The sequence below is a fragment of the Hetaerina americana genome, unplaced genomic scaffold (assembly GCF_022747635.1).
Source record: "Hetaerina americana unplaced genomic scaffold, ioHetAmer1.1.p SCAF_5, whole genome shotgun sequence".
NCBI lineage: Eukaryota > Metazoa > Arthropoda > Insecta > Odonata > Calopterygidae > Hetaerina > Hetaerina americana.
In genome coordinates this window covers 82,472,931-82,494,526 of record NW_027287095.1, presented here as the reverse complement: position 1 = coordinate 82,494,526, position 21,596 = coordinate 82,472,931, and the positions used below count along the sequence as shown (strand labels likewise).

The window sequence follows — 21,596 nt, the reverse complement described above, 5'->3', positions numbered from 1 at the left end:
ACTAAACATACAGTGCAGAGAATAAAGCATGTAATTCGTAACACAAATAAAAATTATCACAACAGAATATCAAAATAAATTAGCAATCATCGATGTAAAATAGTTTAAAATGAACATATGGAGAAACTCGCGCACTTAACTGGTTCAACTTGCATACTACCCGAGTTATTTCCATAAGCAAATGAAAAACAGTCAGTAAGATCAGAGATTAAGAAAATGTATTCAAATACTGAAATATTACCTGATTGGGATATCGAATGGAGCAAGAGAGTACTGGCGAACATAACCAAAGTAAACTTTTGTTTGACCTATGAAATAAAACCCCCTTTATATCATTTCATGTCATGGATGGTGTCATGTGCCGGAATCCTTGATTCCTAAATTCTCGCAAAATGAGTTCATACCAAGTTCACAAAGACAACTATTGTGATTTTCTAGCACGCATATAATATTTGCACTGCTAAAACAATGATTTTGCACGCTCACATGAATGAGGGAAATGTTAAAGTTCTCATTCAAATGTGGAATTTTGTTAAAGTTATTCCGATCATATATCCACCGGTTCAGCAAACTTCCAAGTATGAGATGGGGTCTATGGCGCACAAAGAAATGGCCGTATGGGAAACAGGGCATCTAGGATTAATGAATGGTATCTAAACTGTCTTCGGTAGTGTATAGAACGGCCGCCAACGCCACAGCAAAAGAGAATGCCGGTGAACTTACCGTGGGCCACCGAGTTGGTGTGGTGCTGGACGAAGAGTTTCGCTGAATGGTGAGTTGCGTTGATGGTTGCGGGTGCGTCGTGCTGCTCGGCTGTCCCGCGAGCCTTTCTGTGGCACTTAGCGCCACCGTCGAATGCGACGGGAGCAGAAAGCTCGGAGCCTTGGTGGCGTCCTCGGCGCGCACACCTGTTCGCGAGGAAAGGAAAGAGAATGAGCGCATTCGTTGCAAATCATTAGAGCAGGATTGGGCACACGTCATTAGAACACAGTTTGGCAAATCCACAAACACATATTTAAAGGAATCAGATCATTTTCTGTGAACACATAAAAGTTTCGGATGAGCCATTAAATTAACCAAATTAATGGACAAGTAATTCGTACAAAAACAGTGAAAATTGTCGGAAATATACCATTAGATCGGACACAAATTCCATACGGGATCCCCAAAATGAAAAGGTGAGGACATATACAGGTTCCACTATAAAAGTAATGCGCATTCTCTGGGAAAGGTAGTTTTATTGATCGTACGTATATAAACGCTTGAAATTCATCAAAACGCTCTCCCCCTGCATCAATACACTTGCGGAGAAGTGTCTGCCACGCCTGGAAGGCACCCTGAAACTTCTCGACGGGAAGGTCTCTCAGAAACGTTGTAACATGCTTTTGGAATTTTTCCACGGTCTATCAATGCTTTCCTTTCAGCTCTCTCTTCAGTCGGGGAAACAAAAAAAGTCACGGAGCCAAACAGGGCTCTAAGGGAGCTGGAGGACTACCTGGAGGGTTGGTGTTCCGGGCTAGGAAGTTGGTAACTATGGAGGACGTGTGGATGGGAGTATTGTCATGTTGGAGCTTGACCGTGTCTTTGACGTATTACAAAGTCGAAAAACACACTTCACGCGGAGGCACGTCTTTCCACTCAGACTTCTGTGAACAAACTAGCAACCTACTGCATTGGAAGGGCAGACCCTCCAACACAATTCCCGACCGGTTTGACTGCACTGCCATGGTTTGTCGCGTCACAGTAAAACCATGCGCATTACTTTCATAATGAATTATGTATTATATGTGCTTACACACTTGCTAGACTATGCGGCAAGTAATACGTAAGAAACGCTTTGGGTAAAATTAAGACACGATCCTAAATATGAAAGCATATTTTTACTTTGATGTTTCAGATAATTACTATGATGGTTGCTACGAGTATTCGACTACATTTTGGAGGAAACATAGTCTATTTGAGGTCCCCAAAAGTTGGTTGTGCTCTAGCCATTAACTTTATTAATATGACTTTAGCTGCGTATGCATATCACAAAGGAGACTTGCGTGATGCATGAAGCGCATGGAAAATGGAACGAGATTGCTTCAATGGCTCGTTCGGTCTTTGAGAGGCCTCGCAGATGACGCTCCACCTCTTTCGCCCATTACTGAGATGGCGCCATACGAGATGAGGAAGCGGGAGAAGGACGTGAACCTTTTCACCCAACCCATCGCGCCCACGTACTTGAGACCACTCCGTAACCACAACTCCCCTTCCCTTGTGCAGTGCACAGAAAGAGAGCGAGGGAGAGAAAACACGTGAACGGGTGGACGTTTTTCGAGGGGCGGGGGTGACTCTTAGAGAAGAGTCGCTCCTCCTACCCCGTCCTTATTTCCCTCAACGTTCCCCCGCACTCCTCAAGGGGCCATGGCTAATTGAGGGAGAAGCTCTCGCTGTCTGCACCTGGGTCGCAGCCGTACGGGCTGCATCCCTCAGCGGCGAAAGAACTTAAAGGGGAACTGAAAAGTTAAACAGACTCCGTTAATGAGTGGCAGGTGCTCGTTCAACAGCCGACATCCTGAGGGTTACCACTCTAAATTGCAAAGGATGCGATACAGCGCCTTTTCACCGTGGTCGGTTGGGCGGTGGTGGACGACCCCTTGACCCCGCAATAAGGTCCTCAATGAAATCTTTTATCACCTGGTTTGATTGGAAATCTCCGTACATTTCTTCGTTATGAACATACTAATTTCCAAATACCAATGTAAAACCTAGAATTCCACAGATAGCGGCATAGCCAGAACCAATGTGGATGAGGAGCATTTTTGTCTAGGGCAGCTCAATCGAAGTGGTATACCTATCTAAATTAGGTTTCTAAAGGTTCATCTAACAATAACTTGATGATATCAGCTGGAGCTAGAAACTAATTTTTCAGGCCAAAAAAACCAGACAATTTTTCATTTTCAATTTTTTGTGTGTTTATTTTAGTTTCAGTTCAGTTTACACATTTTTTTGGGTACATACTCGGAATGTATACTTTAGGAGGGTTAAGCCTGGGGCCCGACTTACCCTTCGTCCTTCCTCTATCTTCTCCTCCAGCAACCCTACCTCGACCAACATCATTAACCTCCTCTCATCTCATCTTATCCATTCCAGAGTATATATGCTGCAGACAATATCCAAAAAATAATGTTTACCTGAAGTTGAAGCCTATGCGTTGAAACTAGTGGTCGCAGAAATAAAGATTAGTGTACATTTGCCTGATTTTCTTCTGTCAGTAACCATTATTCAATGCTTACTGCATGAGTTTTCTCTATTTCTCCTGCATCTTTCTCGGTTCTTCGTAACTTCTACCTCACAAAATACATTCTCTTCCTTCTGCTATCCTACTTACCAACATTCTCACTTCGTTCGCGGCTGCAAAAGTGCTGTTGTTGCAGGAAAGTATGGAAAATAAGGAACAATACAGATTGAGATGAAATGCCGGGTGTTTGAGGAAGTAATTTTAGGGCACAACTCAGAATAAACGCAAAAGCTGGGAGTACAAAAACTTCAAGAAGGTACTAATATCAGATTCAAGCATAGATTGTTGTTTTTATGTTCTTTGATGAATGCCTTCATCTTACGGCAAGGCTATCAGTGGGTCCCTTTTTTAATAAATCATTGTGTAAGATTAATAAATTTGATTCCTGCGAATATTGAGGAATGTGATGATGAGCATGAAAGGAAAGGCGATGTCCTTTTACGGTGCTTGCACTTGTTTTTAAGTTGTAACTACGGTAAAGATCACCCTATGCTGTAATTTCACTTGAGAAAATCGATATCGGGGCGGCAAAATGCTCATCGGGGTACAAAACGTGGGCTCCAATGGAATGGAGACCACCCTCGTCGGACAGCCATAGCTGTTCTTTTTCCATTTAGGAGCAGTAAATAAGATATACGAGTAACGGGATGTGAGTTGGGTGTTTATTGGGGATACGTGCGCTAGATGTGAAAAACAGTGAATCGAAGATTAAAAAATATAATTGCTACGATATCTCATAAGAAAGCACACTAAAAAATAAAATCAAAAAAATAAAGTGTGTTTGTTCCTGAGATTGCATTAAAAAATAAAGCGCAATATTAGTTGTCATCGTCATTAAAAAGTTTATTCAACTGACAAAGCCTATGTTAATCATATATACTTTTTTTTTCTTCTCTGTTTCCACACGTCTCGCTAGAAAGAGTCATCGAGTGTTGAGAAGCGTACATAACATTCTTTGATTCTTAATTGTTTATTTCATATTTTTGCGATACTATTTACTCAAAGCATCAATTCTTTAAAAGAGTTTTCACTCTCTGGGTAAACTTCTACACCTTCTTAGCTGAAACGTATCTTCACTGCCTTATTACTATTTTTAAAAAACCGGTGACATAATGGTAAAACTCCGCTGGTATATACGTAAAATGTGTAACGGGTGGAGAGGACAAGGCATGAATTTCTTCTTCAAATTACAGATTAAATGATAATCGATATTTATGACCTCTCTGATAGGGGAGGCTAGAGTCTATACTAAGGTGCATTAACTATGGATCGTGGAAATAGCACTAATTGCGACATTAACCAAGGGATGGATCAATTTTTGAAAAATAACTACATAGCAGCTTACCGAGTCATGTAATGCCGAAAGAAAACTACATTCTGATGTTCTGCTCTCAAAATAGGATATGATACGGGACGTGTAAGGGAATAAGAAAAAACATGACGCCAATGTGTGGCCATATTTTGTTCATAAAAACCCACAATCAGGTTCTCACATCTCTTGGCTTATTAAATGTCTTTTCTCCCGTAAGCAGGTATGTACACTTTCTGTGTGTGATGATTAGATTCCACCTCATTATATATGTATCCTTCATAAAAGTCTGCACACTCAAGAATAAATCTGCCCTTAATAACAAAATTAAATGAACTAATAAAGTACAAGAAAAAGAGTCTCTTGGCTTATTAAAAACCAAAGAGGGACTGCATCTTATCTCATATCCTTTATCTTAAAGATAATCTAGAGGCTCGTTATAGCCCCAAAGATCCCATTCCTCGCGCGCGCGCGCGCGTGTCCGCAATCAAGGTAAGAATGGAGTTTTAATATTTCCTGCTCCTTAATTGAATTTTGAAGCAAAATGATCCCCCAAGGGGAAAGGTTATTACTCTCTTGAAGAAAGTCCATGTCGCCCTTTGGCAATGTTCACAAAAACGTGAGCGCGAAGTATCTTAAAATGTTTTCGGCAAAAAAGTTAATTGGGCCTTCACTGTTCACAAATGCAACATCGAATCATGACAAATTACCTTCTAAGGAGAATAAAAGCTGTTAGAGTATATGAGACACATCATCCATCCAATAGATCCAGAATTTAATTCTACTGTCGACTCGTCCAACTTTCATGAGCTTCCCGTCTATAAATAATGAATTGAAGTGACTCCTGTGAGTATTGAAACATAAATTATTAAAGACCACGGGTATCTGCAGCACTCTGATAGCCCTCTCTTATCCTATGTTAATATTATTTCAATAGTAGACATACACTTTCAAGCCTTTTCAATTTTCTTTGTGCTTTCAGGATGTTTAAGGTGTTTCGTCTGACCGTAATACATTCTCATCTTAATGTTAGGACTGCCAGGAGCCTAAACACCAATGTTTACACCACTTCCACTTCTGAGGCGGGACTTGAACTCGCTATATGTAAGTTTACTTGCGGGAGTGAACCAACACGAAAGCTGGTTGATGAAATGCAAACGTCGGATGGACAAACATCTGTGTAAGGATAACGAAAAGATTTTATTCTAAGCAAGGGTTCAAACTCACAATTAGAAATGTCAATTGCCTTATAAATAACTCAAGGCTCACACAGGACATGTGAGTTACTCCCTATCAACTCGTAAGAGTTGATAGGGAGTAACTGTTCGTTCTTAATGATACGAGGGTCATCCGGAAAGTAGTACCCGTTCGTGAAATAAAGACACAAAAGTAAATATTAACAAACATAAAAAATTTTATTTGAAAGAGGATACTTTAAACTACTTCTCAACATAATCTCCAAGCAAATTAAGGCATTTGTCATAACGTGTGACAAGTTTCTGTATTCCTGCTGCATAGTCCTTCGCCGCCAGCTCATTGAGATACGCGAGGGACCCATCTTGCACAAATTTTTGCATAATGCAGATGGTGTTTAACAATTTCATGAACAATTGTTCGAGAAACATTGGGAAAATGCTCACAGATGTCATCAATTGTGACGCGCCGATCGTTCCTCACGAATTCGTCAACTGAGCTCACCAGTTGGTCTGTAATGACAGACGGTCTCTCCGAACGCTCATCGTCGTGTGTGTTCCCCCTCCCCATGTTGAAGTTGCGACACCACCGCCGAACAGACGACTCGTCCATTACATTGTCTCCATACACCTCCTTTAATTGGCGATGCATATCACATGGGCGAACGTTTCTTGCATTGAGGAATTTAATCACTGCCCTCACTTCACAACTGGCGGCGTTCTCAATTTTTTTAAACATTGTAAACAATCACAGAAACAACACAGGCAATGCTAGCGTCACGCAACTTGGCTCAGAGAAGGCAGACAAGCCACTGAAGCTATCTGACCTCGTCCAGCGGCTACTCGCGTCGTCAGCACTTCATGCGGCACGAACGGGTACTACTTTCCGGATGACCCTCGTACTACTGAACTAGGAGATAATCTGCCACCGACATCTAATGAAATGTTAATTTCTCACGAATCACGTATGATATCATAGCGATTTCCTTGTCATAGTTATTATAAGATCAATACTTCTTTCTGAACAGCAATAACGTTTCAATGGTGTGCTAGGGACTACATAAATTCATTTTAATAAAACAAATGGATTCAATGAACGAATTTCCTCAAAGACTTTATTATTTCAGAATCCGTTCCTATAAAGAACCAACAGGATACGAGTACCTATTTATTTTCAATAAGAATTTACTATCTGCGGGCGTACGAACTAACACTCTTGCGTTAATACTCGTATACCACTAAAACAATTAACTGTCAGTCCACGAGAAAAAAAGCATCACGTTTTCTCCCGGTCGTAGGCGTTAAATAACTACTGCATGAGTTAAAATATACAGTGAAATTCAAAGAGAGTTGATCTACAATCCAACTAATGTCTCTCAGTTATGCAAAAATGTACTCTCGATATGTAGGCAGGCATATATTATAAAATGAGCAAATTCTTGAGATAATCTGCGATGCATTCAGCACACAGACAACATCTTCTTTCAGCCAAGGCAGTTAAGAAGCAATCGCTCTCGCCTCGCGACCCATTGACAACAGGTTTGAATACTGCGACGATAGATGAAGTAGTGCAAATTCCTGGGACACGCAATACACTCAGAGTGATTTGTTTAGATCTCAAAAACACATTTTTCCCCAATTATGACTGTTCAAAGAATAAAAATAATGATCATTCATTAATTACATTTTGAATAGTCTCCGATTTGATTTATATAGAGGGCCGCGGGGAATACTTTAATTTATATGACCCTAAGTAAATCTCAATGAACAAAAGCATTAAATTTTTTAATTGCATAGATAAAAGTACTTTGAGGGAAGGTATTTGAATGGTATAGATTTATTATGTAAATATAAACCGGTAAGAATGCTGCAAAACACGATCAAATACAGTTCTACAGTGCTAACAAACAATTTTTTTACGAATGACCAAAAGACCATTGAATACATCAAAGGATTTACCAAACAAGAATCAAAAATATCACATCAAAAGACAGCATGTAGAATGTTTCAATAAAATGCCCTGGAAAATCGATGTGCATTCATAAACCAGGCATAAGGCTTTTGATAAGCTCATCAAAGATCAGCTCTTCACTGCATTTGCAAGGTTTACATATTAATTGAATCTAGGCCCTATAATCCGACTTCACGAAGGTAAAACATACCTAACAACGAATAAGGTTCCACAGGTGAATCATCTCACTGTGACCTATAATATCAGAATGAATCATTTAATACAAACAAAGCCCAGGAATGATCATCAACCGAGGGGGAAATATTTTACGATAACAGTGGAGCCTGAGAGCAATCAAATATCGAATAGTGGAATTCCCGCACGGTACACAACATTAATATAGTCGCCGGAGGAATAAAGAAAGATAAATAAATACGTGACCTGTATCTCTCACAGAAAAACATTTCAGGCGCAGAAGAGATTAATCACCCCCTGCCATAAAAATGTAGCCGTAATGGTAACAGACGTTTAGGAAGGCGGGGTCCCTTATAAAACGGAAGCTTGTTTGCTAACACTTTTTCCTGTCCTTATGAGAGCTGTTAAATTTTATAAAGTGGACCATATGGACGGGGAGGGAGAAAAAGAGAAAGAGGGGGAGTGGGGGGTGGAGGATAGACGAGAAAAATAAAGAAAGGACCGTCGGAGAAGTATCTCAATTTAAGCGGCAATGAAGACTCTTAAAACCCCTTCGTCTATTCCACCGTCTATTTACTCATCCATCTTCTTCCCAAGGAGTCCAACCTTATATTTTTTTCACCCCGCGCCCACTTCGCCTCCCTCAACCCTAAATCTCTTTCCTTCCCCCGCTTCGAGACTTCGCCCCCCTTCCCACCACCTCAAACATACCCGCCTCTGACTTCCTCCTTCTCTTACTCACAGACCGGGTCATCGATTCCTTCGCTGGGAAAAAAAAGTCACGAGAGGAATGAATGGGTGAAACGCTCATGATGACATCGTCAATTCTGCTACTAAGTGTTAGAGGAGAGAAAAAAAGGAGAGTAAAACCAAGGGTCACTGTGAGAGAATTGGATTGCAATGGAGAAAATCACATTGTTAACACTATAAAGGGTTCAAGCAGGGTAGAATGACTCCATATCTGTGAATTAAGTATTTCAAATAATAGTCTTATATTTTTATGCTCATTACAAGCAATTTAAAACCATCTATCATCACGTTCGGTTATGCCAGAGTTTACGCCCGTAACACAGGTATGACGTCATGTTTGACCAATTTCTTTCTTGTCGCAAAAACTAAGGGGGAACTTATTGCATAAATGTGAATGACGTGTCAAAGAAAAGTGAGTGAGAAAGAGGGAAAGTAATTAAATTAATAATACACCCTGTTTGTGTATTTCGACTCTTGAGCAAGGAAAACCAAAATTGCACTTATTTCAATGGTATCAATTATGCGAATTTATTTTACTTTCGCTCTTGAAATATATAAAAAAAATTTTGTGGGAAGGTTCAACAAAGCGTGAAGCCATTTGAAGAACAAATTTTGGGGATACCTTCAACGAACACCCAGCAATTTCCAAATAAGTATAAAAATCCTACCCTAAGCCAAAAGACTACTACTATAATTTTGACTACGGAGGCATTAATGAGTCAGATGCATCTCGAAAGTGGACCATTAACTGTCTGATATATTTCATTAACTATAAGGTCTCAAGGTGGGTTTTAGATGGTCTTTACATTTTTTAAAAAGTGACTAATCAGAAAATGTCGCAAAACTACATAACTTATAACGCAGTGATAAACTGAAGAGACGTGGACATTGCAAACATGTTTCCTCGCATTAAGAGAGAATCATTGCCATTCTTTGTCACTCCCAATATTTTTTTCTTTCTTTCTCATATTTCCCATACCTTTGATTGGCTCAACTTGTCCACATTAATTTCTTTGAGTTTCATCTCCTAGTCTACTTAAATCGAAAGGATCCCTATGTAAACATTGGGAACGCAACAATTAAAAATCTATTTTTATATATGAATGATAACGCAGAGAATATTGGGTATAATTATACATTAACATCTTTAAAATAATAATGTTAACATAAAACTAAAACATCCAGTTAAATTCGACCCATTTAAATTTTGTTTTTGAAATAAATCTACTAAGTTATGTGCATTTTGCTGGAAATATGCATAACCTAATAGATTTCTTTGACGTAAAATATAAGGAAAATACTTAAATCTTATTCGGATTTTAACCTTTGACTCTAATTTGATGAAGCGGGATAAAATAACTGTTGAATAAGAAACCTCATTGTCCAGTAGTTTTTTCCCTGGAGGCAAATTCTTTAAATTCTTTAAAAGGGCAAAAAGATAGAAGAACTACAAAAACACTTGACTCTGACGGGTCATAAATGCTAACCACATGGTTAATTAATAAACTTTAACTTTCAAATTTATTTCTTAATTTCTATTCAAATTAATTAAAGGCAATCAAATTAAAACCATCAGTTTATGAGGATTTTTTAATAATTTCTCCTTACCAATAGGCATATTACTTTACCTTTCACGCTTAATCGAATTGATATTTTTTTTCGCCGTTCTTCGGAATTCATTGACAATTACCTATTGTGCCCTGACATCTCTTCATTCTTTTTATCAACTTCATTCTCGTACTTAAGAATTGCGTATTATAATACCCATAGAGTTGTCTTACTTTTCAAACTATCAACGTATCCAATCTGAATGTTTTAATCATGTGGTCCGTGTCAGACTGTTATCACTTGCTTCGTCTTTACACTTTTTTTGCCCACACTTTTCTTTCTCTCGTTTGGCCTCTTGACTTTGACCCTTATTGTCATCCGAGTGGCCCATAAGGGGCACTCGAAAATCTTATTTTCTTTTAACTTCTCCATACATATAGTTTAAAAGTGTACTTGGAGAAGGATAAATATAATGCGATAGGCATGGTAGGGGATAATGGATATAATCGTGGTAAATAAAAAAGATGTTAGCATAAATGAATTGACATGAGGTATTGAGAGGTGACAGCATATAACGGGCCCCTTTTCAGAAAATTATCTTAACTACATTTGGTCGATATTAGGATTATTGGAAGAAGATAAAAGGAGGAAAAATATTTTCGGCATTTAATAATGAATTATTGTGTTTATATATGTATTTTTGTTACTTCCACAGTTATTTATAGGGATAAAAAATTGAATTGACTGTTCCAGAATCTATTTAAAACGTACCTACTTTCTAAGCATTGGGGAACGGTTAGAGCACTGTATCGAAGGACGCTGCATACACTCGAAAAACTCAGTAGAGACTGCAAATTCCATGTCAAAATTAAAAATACATCTTTGTCTATTATTTCTAAACGTATTATATTGAAACTATTGTCACGCGGCCACAACCTTCCGTCTCGTTATTTGATTTGTTCGAAGTGTTTTTCTATGAGCTTTGCTAAGCATCATCGCAACCCCACTTCATATTCGTAAAGAAATACGTAAAGATATGAAATTCGAGCGGAAAATATAATTCCTCATTAGAAATGATCACGTTTAACTTTCGTCATACTGACCGCTATTTCCGGGTTCCAACATCTATTTATTGACAATTTTCTAAAATTCTTCAGACAAAGAAGATTAAATACTATTACAGAACCAATATGGGAACTAGGGTCTTTATCATTTTTTCCGAAAAAGAAATTTGTTTTCAGCTGCATAAGCAATACGAGAAACAGCCATGAATATAAGCTGAAGACGCACACAGAGAAAAAAATGATTTCGTATGACCAATATGAAAAAATGTACTCACAATAAAGGAAAAAAACAACTCTCTTCGAGGCCTGATTTATATTTGGATGATTACATTCATATTTACTCCTACTCTCTATTGAATCAAAGTAGTGTATTGCAAACTCTGAATGAGAGCTAAACAAAGAAGAATCAATTTCCATAGGCAAGCATTAAATCTCTCGATTATGTCAAATCTCTTTTTAAAATTCGAAGCAGGTCTCTAGCAATAATAAGGAAGATGTTATAAGTCACTTCGCAATACGGTAGGCGAGATAATTACATTAAAAAAAAGAGAGACCATGTGTAAAATCGATAGATTTATGTCATTTTTTCCAAAACGATAAGAGATCAGAATAACGTTTTTTTATATAATAAAATAAATAATTTTACTCTCGTCCTGTTTTTAACCGTTAAATGACGGAACAGTTAACGACCATAAATCTAAAAATGGACCACGCGGTGGTCTGAAACTTAGGTGAGGGTTAAGTCTTCTCGAACTAAGCTCTAAATGTTGTGAAATAAAAAAGAATCAGCTTGGGAGTTCCTTCCCTCTGCTCCCATTAATTTCGCGCCGATTAGGAATCATTATAATCGCAAAGTTTTGATTTTTACGCCAATAGATTAAATAGGAACCGCAGGAAATTTGAACACGAGAACTACGGGTGCGGATTTTGGACGCTCTAAAGGTGCGAGAGATTTATAATAATCCCCCCATCTTCGCGAATTAATAACAATAACATTTCCTTTCAACTCCAAGAGCAAAGCAAACAAATAAACAAACGTAATCAACTGAACAGATATACATTAATTAATTAGAGATAATAAGCGTCATTTAACCCGGAGCAATAAATAACATACCAGCTGCCTGGTTCCATATGTTTCACACGTTGCTTAATGTAACACTTGCCTTGCTTCGGAATACAACGTTTTATTTCGAGTAACGGTTCACATCGAGGTTAGTTACAAAAATGGGCTACAAGCGAGATGATATTTTATAGCCAAGGCTTTGAAACGAAATATTCCACTGAAAACAACGTGAGAACTTTGCCGTAAATAAACTGATTATTAATTTTTAAATGTTTCCATGAATTATCTTGAGCGGCTGCTACATAATCGACTCGACTTGACTGTGTTGACCAGGTTGTCTCGTTGAGCATCGCGATGGCCTAACGTTTCATTGAAAACAATGGTTTTCCGAAGTCAAGATCTTGGTGGTCTCCAGTGTGGGTGTATAATGATTGTCTAAACGAATTCTACTTGGTAAATAGTGCTTAAGATACAAATGGAAAAGCATATGACACCTATCACCAAATAGATTAACAGACTAAAAATATCTCGAAAATTGAATATTCATAAAATTATGAGCAGAGCTCCGACGAGACGTTATGAGAAATCGAAAAAGAGGGACGATGAGGAATATAAGGAGTTCTCCGAAAAACGATTTTTTTAATGTCATATCACGCAGCCAATCCCCGCATCGTTCCTCCCTCGTGAGATTCTACCCTCCTTCCAATCCTTCCCTTTTTACCTTTGAACTTATCTCCGGCCCAACCTGTCGCCGTGGGGATGACTACGGCTTGAGTATCGCGTTTATTTCGTTAACGCAAAAAGCGCTTTCCGTCGCTCCCCTCCCTCCGGCAAAGCACGCCCCCCGGAGAGGGAGAAAGGGAAAATCGCACTCACTTTCCAACTCCCCGCATTCGCGCCTCCACTCCCACAGCTTCCGCCCCCCCCAACAACGGGCTCCCTCGGGCTATTCACATCGGGAGCAGATACAACAAGAAACCCACTCCGTCCTTCATCAGCCCGGCTCCCTCCACGAAAAATCCCCCAGATGTGCAAACAACACGAGGCCTCCCAGCTACCGCTCCACCTCGCAAACCCCCGCCGCCTCTTCCCATCGACCCCCGCCTCCCCGGGGTAAAACCCCACGAGACCTATTAGTTCCCCATCCATTTTCGGGGAGGTTTGAGGAGGTGGGCTGAGGGTTTGCGTGGGGTTTTCGGCCCGTAGATGCAATACATCCTCCATCTGGACCCTCCGCGGTCTCCTGCTCCGTCTTAAGGGAACACTCTCCTGCACTCACTCCATTGCTTGGTTTGCTTACTCGCAGGGTCTCCGGTTTCCCCCTTCCCGGTGGGAGGGGACGCACCCGCTGGGCCGCTCCATTCAGCGGAGGCAGGGTGCTCGGCAAAATACTAGCCTGAAGGCTCCCGTTGGCCTCAAGTAAAGTGGGACGTCTAGACATGGAGGCGGGCGGCGAAGTATTACTTAATTTGATGACCACGTTTCTGAAGGCAGGCTTCTAAATCGTTCGAAAATAATCTCAGTCTCGTCCCACTGCCTCTATGATCATAACTTCCAGTCTTGGTTGTCTACCTGAAGTGCGAATAACGAAGTGTAGACGTCTTGGGATAATTTCCCTACGAAATTTCCGGGAAAGAAGATCCTTCCTTTCGTCTGTCATTATCTACCGTCGATTCACCGTGGGTGTATTCTGTCAAAACTATTGACCAATTAATAACTTATAAGTTAACGAGTTTTAAAAATCAGCGACGAAATTTCCTTTTTGTAGGCTAATTCCACAGATATATTCGATGTTTTCAGGCCTGACTTTGTGGAAATCCATTATCACTGAAGTAAAAATAAGTACCCGAAGATGACGCCGATGCGTCCAAACTAATTGTGCCGAATACAAATTTGGTGGAAAGATACATAGGTATTTTTAATTAAGTAATTTCACAGACTTTAATGCTGACATGGGATAAAAAAGGAGATTATTATGCGTCATAATTAATAAAAAATAGGTGGGTTTAGCTGAAAAAAATAGTTATCAAAAGAAAAATCTTATGTTTTAGCATGAGGGTAGAATATCGATGAAATAAATTACATAGTACAAAGTTATTGGTATTTAGTAAACTGTCATTTTCGATTCCAACACAACGTCTTATTCATGTATTTAAGTTTCCCATCCCATAGCAATGAAAAAAATGATTTCCTCTTCGGTGGCGCTCGTGTAATATTTCACCCACGATTAGTAATGGTGGAGTAATTATGTGACCAGACCGCGTGTCAACAACTGGACGGCACTGCAACAGTTTACAACATTAGACTCTCCTCTTACAAAGTGAATTACCCAAAGGGGACGCAAGAATGAGATGTACCACCGTACAATCCATGTGTGTGGCGCCAATAAACGATGAATATAATCAGTAGTACATGGCTAAGAACTATTCTAGAATTTTGAATAAAGAAGGCTTAACATACCCAGACAAAAAATTGGAAATTACAATTCAAAATTATATTCAAATCGGTGAATTCTATAATCCGTTTTGTCCTCGGTCTCAGCAGTGGAATGCGTGCAATTAGAATATTGTAACATTTCGTGTAAATTCAATGGTCTATCCTAAAAACCTAATCCCCAGATATATTTCAGAAAAAGGACTTATTCCGTCTAAACCAGTTCCAGTTTGAAAAGAAGCTTAATTTTACTAAAAGAACTCTCGTTCCTTTTAAAATATCTACCGAATGATTTTCTAGCTAAAAATACCGAATTTCGAATAGCTAAAGACTTTACTGAAAGGGAAATAATTATAATGACCATTACAAATCGCATCATCTCGGCGCTGAGTCCTTCATGGCATGTTTACCTTGATTAAAAATGGGAGCAGAAATTTTCAACGTACGTCAAATACGACTGACAAATATTTCTCATGCCATAGCATTAAACCTTGAGTGGGAAATTAAGTTTTCATTTTCATTTTCGATTTAATATATCCTTTTCTCCCGTGGTTAACCTCGGCTATATGCATCGACATGAGTCTCAGGTTTATTTTTATAGATTGTTCACTTTATCTAGTGTATATTTTTATGAATTTTCCAGTGAACGAGCATGTCTTTATTATTGCTAATTTTTTAAAATGAATATAATTCTGTAAGGGTCATGATCTAGGCATGTTATATTTGCATGCCGAAAATTCTGAGTGGTTAGAATAGCATTTATTGTTATTGACACGGTGTGGGTGAGAGAACAATTTTGCTCCCGCCTTTGCCTTACTTCATCATATAGGGAGAGGTATTAGAAAGCATTTTGTCAGAATATCTCTTTCCTGTAATAGCAATGATTGGCACTGCGATGTCTAACAGACATGTGTTCTTGTCTTGTCTGTTACTGCTCGTATAACTTCCATGTCGTGAAATCTTCATATCTTTTCGGTTCTTCTTGAACGGCTCTCACTATACGACTTCACAAAACTCTTTCCCGATACTTTTTAGAGTTTATAAAATTACCGTGGCTTTTCCTTTTTCTTAATGAATGAGTTACAATTAATTTCAACCAATTCCATTAATTATTACGTTTCACTTGAATGATTACTCACTTATAATATGTAATTATTTTTACAGGACGGCATATTTTAGAAAAATATTGTTGCTCAACCAAAATAAATGTTTAATGAATGTCCACTGAAACGATGGATAAAATCGACATTTGTGATTGAATCAATCGGTGGAATCACGTTCAATCGGGCACAGAGAGTGAGCAAAAAAATCTAATTGCCTGAAATAATTCTAGTGCTTTGGGTCAAGTGAAAGGATAGGGCATGACGCGTTCACCGTTGCTGGGCTGCGTGCGAATGGGCAGGTGGACTGTTCCGGGGTATGAGGGGATCGACAGGGGCGGAGAGTGTGCGCGGGGTTGGAGAGGAAGGGGAAAGTTTGTGCGGGCTGGCATGTCACGAGGTGACAGGCCAACGGAGGTCATCGATAAAAATGATGGACAAGATGGCTGATAGCGAAAGACTGCGATGGAGAGAGAAAGAGAGAGAGAGAGAGGGAAGATGGATAGATGGTGCCGAAGGGGAACAAAGGAAGAAAGGGAAAGGGAATTGAATAAGACTTTTCGGGAGAGGGTCGGCGGGCTGCCGTGAGAATGATCGAAGTCGGAATGACGTTTCGATATTGACCAGCTGCAATTCCGAGGATATATTTTATAAGAAATACTTTAGATGGAAGATATCGGAGAATGGAGGGCCACCATTCTTCTTTTAAATACTTCTTCATTTTACTCTATCTATCCGAAAAATATTTTCATTCGATTTTGTTTAATTCACAATCATTTATTATTTTATTCCTGGTGTTTTGATCGCATGGTTTCTTTTGGAATTTTTCCACGAAGGAAACCACCGCTCATTTTACCGACCTTACTGAGCAAGTTTCACCGTTTGCGAGATTTTCGAACGTAAGATAAATTGCTGACCAAAAACTCGAAAAATACTTCTTTAAAAATTTGCGGAAAACAAGAAATGAAATAGGCATTTTAATTCATTTTAGTAGGTTTTAGGGAAGGCGACCGACAGCTGGGGTCACTTGTGACACCAGGGATGGACTGTAAAGGATGATGGGTGGAGAGAAACCCGGCGTCCGCATTAACCTGCTCTTAACGAAAGGCGCCAAGGGGTCCATACTTAAACGTCCCATCCGACGGACGGCGTACTCACTCAAAGTGCCCTCCACAAAGCACCTCAAGTAGGGATCGAGACACTACTGAAAAATATCTGCCGCCACCGGGATTCGAACCTGGGCCCTCTGGGTAGGAAGCCAGTACAATTGCCATTGCTCCATTCCGATCCCATTTTGATTCATTTATCACGATTTCTTCGAGTAAGGAAGAAGACACCTTTTGTCAATTCATGTGCCCATAGCTCATATCTCGGTATTTAAAAGAGAATTTCAGATTTTCATACTATAGTAGTATACTAGTACTATACTAGTATATTCATGGGATGTGGCTATCAATGAAAATTCATTCCTCTATAAATTACATCCACTGATTCACTGAAGCAAATGTAGAAGCTTCCTTAGAATGCACGAATGTGAGAGAGTTAAAACCCATCCGGTTTCAAAGGTTACAGCTGAGGGCGGGTGTGAAGACCACGGAATATGGGCTTGGTAATAATGCACTATGAAAGCAACGAGAACTCGCCATATTAGCCTACTCAGAAAAACTCATTAGTCTTACCATTTATAATTTCTTTTGACAAATATTTGGATGAAAAAAACACCCTGAAGTTTAATATAAAATAGGAGGGAAACATGAATCAATATAAACAAAAATACCTTAAAAATACACAGTATCTGTAAGGGGAATCACATTTCACAGGCATTAATATCAGGACATCATTATTTTACAATCAGAAGTTAATGTTAATTTCACCGGCTCTTACATGAAACATGCGTTAAATATCTAGTTTGTGCCTTCATTGTTGAAGACGTCTCATACTTGCTTGTATTACTCTCTAATATTCGTTAAAATATGATGATTCCATATAAAATCAGGGATACATTAGTTCGTTTCCGCATATATTTATTAGTGCGACGCTTTTCTTCGAGTTATCAAAACATTAAGTAAAAGAATGAACATAAAGTTTGGATATATATACAGGTTCGACAACCAACTGCACCGGTGGACACGGACTTGGAAAATACGAATCAATCCTGACAAAAGCACACATATTCACTTTTCCCGCAGACGAAAACGCACACCCCACGTTCTTCTTCTCTTCCAGCAACACATATACCGAGGGCTTCTTCGCACCGATTTCTTGGTGTCATTCTAGACAACCAGCTCACTTTTCAGCCGCACCTCGACTTTTGCCGTCAGAAGGCAATGGTCGCAAGGAGCCGTCTCGGCTGCCTTTCCTCCGTGATTTCTCCCCTAGGTCACGCCGACAGGATGCGACTTTACAGTTCAATCATTTGCCCACAGTTTCTGTACGCTTGCCCCGTGTTTGCCATCCGGAAAACGCTCTGGCATCACCTTGAAACCATCCAAAACAAAGCTGTTCGGTCGTTACTCCAAGTGAGTCGTTTCACTAGGATGGCCGACGTGCGAGCGGCATATTAACTCCCATCCGTCGCGGAATTTATTCGCTCGCAAGTCGCGTCTTTCAAATCCCGCCTCGCACCGTCTGGAAATCCACTGCTACAAACCATCTGGGACTATGATACCGGAGAGAAACACACTTATACACTGCCTAAAGATATTACTCGCCTATGAGTCTTTACTATGTCTTTTAATTTTAAATTTTCTTCGTAGCATTAAGCCGCTTCACGGCCAGAGGGATCTCTTCCTCCATCCTCTAAGTTATTTTAGTATCATTTTACCCGCTTCACGGTCTTGCTGTCACCCGCTTCCTCATGCCCAAGTGTTATTTCCCGCTGTGGGAAATGGGCGACTCTCGCCTCCGCTTCCTTTTTGTACCGCTCTATGCTCAGAGTGTGTCGGTGGGAAGTTAGTGCTGTTAGTGACGTACTTTTTTTTTCTTTTTTGTAAAAAGCCGTTCCCTGTCGGCTTTCCTTTCCTGTTAGATTAAGAATTCATATTTTATTCCTAGTTTTAAGTTTCACTTTCTCGCAAACCGCACTTCCACTCCAGCCATGTTTCTTTATTCAATACCATGCGTTTCTTATGTACAATGACCGGTAAAGGTGGGACTTCACTCATCGCGACGATTTATACTTGCCCGCTTGGGCAGTCAATGAACTTTTGTAGTACTGCTATGAAAATAGAGACTATAAACACAAATCTTGTCTCCAAAGGACTCACTCGAACATATGGATCTAGTAATATCTTTTGAGTATCCTAACGTCAATGTGTGAAACGAACAGACATTTCCTCACCCTTTCTCACAGTATTCGTTAAATTTAACAACGAGAAAACAACATCCCCACCACCATCAACCCCTAACACACCTACGCACGCGAACCACTATTTATCAATGACCCTATTGCCTACCAGTTTTCAGGGGAACATTGCCTAAAACTCCACCACTCAACTCGGCATCCATCCTTCCAATCATTACTGGTCATCCCAAGATTCGCTAATTCATCCACCAATCACATCTAAACTATGTGAAAAACCCCAAGCTCCAATTTTATGCATATATGCTCGTATACACAAACTTCATACTCAGTCTCCATAACATGATGATGCTGTAACACGGTGAAACGGATTGTACCCATAAACATGCGTGGAATAATGCTGTGAAATCCGTACTTTAATGTGGATATTCAAGACTTCCACGAAGTGGTACTCGAAGCAGTCCAACTTTGTAAGGATGCCACACACTAGCAGTATGTCTTAAATGAGGTCTAACCAGCGAATGATAACATTTCTCTTTCACCTTTTCATCGTATTTCCCCCAAAATTCCTCAAATAAATTCCAATTTTTGTTGGGTTTTCGACATACTCCCCTTTATGTTTCACTCAGGAAAGGTCGTGAGGTAACGAGCGGGTAACACCCAAGTATTTAATCGAGCCCACTCTTTCTATTGCGGTGTGCCTGCTGCAATAGGCGTTCAGGCGGGAATTACTCCTATTCCAATGATTGAGTTGTCCACACTTTCTTAACTTAATTCTATGGGACAAATGTCACGCCGGCCTTGTGCTGCGTTAAATGCATATGCCAGAGCTACTTTGTGCTTCAAAATCACGGGTATTTCTACGAAATACTGCGCCATTGCAAAATAAGCGTATCATACTATTATCAAGTTCATTAGAGGCAGATATATTTAACTTCAGGGGTGCCGTAGGAAAGTGCTACAGGGCTCCTACCCTTTTTGTAATAAATTAGCGACCCAAGCTGGCGCAATAACAGAATTATTAGATAAACTGTATAAGGCACAGTAAATTACACCATGACTAGTTTTTTCACATTTTCTTTCTCCTTTGGACGCCTTTCCTCACCCTTATCCATTACCCTTTTCTCCTGTTTCTTCCACCACCTGCCACTTACCTTTAAGGTGGTTTGTAGGGTATTTTTTGTAGATGTAGACTTAAGAGCATTTGAATTTTGTAATAATATTAAAAATAATAACCAAGCACGTATTGTTAAAAATGAAATTTTTTAATTGGCCTCATTTTCTATAGTTACAAAGAGTCCGGAGGTGTTATACTTGTGGTATGGAGCACATGATTTTAAAAGTAGTTTACACATTTCAGTGCAAATGAGTACTTACAGATTATATATTATTAGAGTAAGAAATGGTGTCATAAAATGTTCCCTTTGGGAAGACGACTCTGCGGAAAGCTTCTTCGTTGGGCTCATTTTAGTGATCCTGTGCTAACGTCCTCTATCAAGTTGATAATATGCATTAATACACCACCCGAATTCGTAAGTAGCAGAAAAATTATTTTATATGCCGAAGGCACAATAATATACTGATTTCGATGTGCCCAAATTAAAGGCAGGATACACTATTACGACTGAGGCATTACTCTAGACTCGTCTTGAAAATGGGGACGATAAATAAATATTGCCAAATAAAAAAAATAACACTTATAGTAAAATATATTATGTAAGAGAGTATGCGTCACTCGAAGTCAATGTGTATAAATAAAGAATTTAGATGGAAGGACTTTGATTAGTTCCAAAATATCAAATAGTCCTTATGTGATCACTTGACTGACAGAAGGGCCAACATTCCTTAACTCTTGCATCAAATTTGATAATATCACCATGGGTTAAATAATTTTTGTATTTGACCTCAGCGTTAAGTTTAAGCAAAATGTTGGCTAATTGCTGCCAAAGAACCACTTGGTATATTCATGAAGTGCTAAGGCGAAAATATCATATCGAATAACTCAATTCAGAAAAATATTGTAAAAATAGAATTCTCATCAAATTTAACTACAAATACCCATTCATTTCTTTCCATAAGCTTTTCAATTGATTTTTATTACAAATTTGAGTCAACATTTTCAAAAATTCACTTAAATAATTGCAATTTTTAATTACCACTCCGCAATGTAAATAATATCATTGATTAGTACCACAAAAATATTTATGCACATTTGAGCAATGGTCAATCAGTTTTAATTTGATTAATTCGCAAATAAAATGTTTAAATAGTAAATTAAAAGTACTCCTAGGTGATTAGTACTTGGTCCTTCCCGAACACCCCAATAAATGAAAATAAAATTCTTTTGTTACCAACTAGTATCTAATGGTTGGAGCCTTTTGACAACTAGTACGGTTTTATGTGGGC

The 21,596-nt window shown here is 39.1% G+C and overlaps 1 long non-coding RNA gene across 1 annotated transcript in view; it reads right to left on the bottom strand.

The window, feature by feature from the left end:
• Positions 1-21,596, bottom strand: part of LOC139694249 (uncharacterized) — a 192,359-nt gene that overhangs the window by 12,618 nt on the left and 158,145 nt on the right. The window contains exon 2 of the long non-coding RNA XR_011702107.1: positions 724-908. This is a non-coding gene — a long non-coding RNA (uncharacterized lncRNA). The remainder of the gene's footprint in view (positions 1-723; positions 909-21,596) is intronic.